Raw genomic sequence first — 714 nt, forward strand, 5'->3', positions numbered from 1 at the left:
TTTACAATGCCTTGGTAAGGCCACACTTGGAATACTGCATCCAGTTTTGGTCACCACGATGTAAAAAAGATATTGAGACTCTAGAAAGAGTGCAGAGAAGAGCAACAAAGATGATCAGGGGACTGGAGGCTAAAACATATAAGGAACGGTTGCTGGAATTGGGTATGTCTAGTTTAATGAAGAGAAGGACGAGGAGGGACATGATAGCAGTGTTCCAATATCTCAGGGGCTGCCCCAAAGAAGAGGGAGTTAAGCTATTCTCCAAAGCGCCTGAAGGCAGGACAAGAAGCAACGGATGGAAACTAGTCAAGGAGAAAAGCAACCTGGAACTAAGGAGAAACTTCCTGACAGTGAGAACAATTAACCAGTGGAACAACCTGCCTCCAGAAGTGGTGAATGCTCCAACACTGGAAGTTTTTAAGAAGAGACTGGACAGCCATTTGTCCGAAATGGTATAGGGTTTCCTGCCTGAGCAGGGGGTTGAACTAGATGACCTTCAAGGTCCCTTCCAACTTTATTATTATTATTATTATTATTATTATTATTATTATTATTATTATTATTATTATTACTATTATTAGCTTTTAAATATCCCCCTTCTTCTTCTTCTTCTTCTTCTTCTTCTTCTTCTTCTTCTTCTTCTTCTTCTTCTTCTTCTTCTTCTTCTTCTTCTTCTTCTTCTTCTTCTTCTTCTTCTTCTTCTTCTTCTTCTTC

Source organism: Protobothrops mucrosquamatus, unplaced genomic scaffold (assembly GCF_001527695.2).
Source record: "Protobothrops mucrosquamatus isolate PMUCROS unplaced genomic scaffold, P.Mucros_1.0 scaffold_25, whole genome shotgun sequence".
In the NCBI taxonomy this organism is placed as follows: domain Eukaryota; kingdom Metazoa; phylum Chordata; class Lepidosauria; order Squamata; family Viperidae; genus Protobothrops; species Protobothrops mucrosquamatus.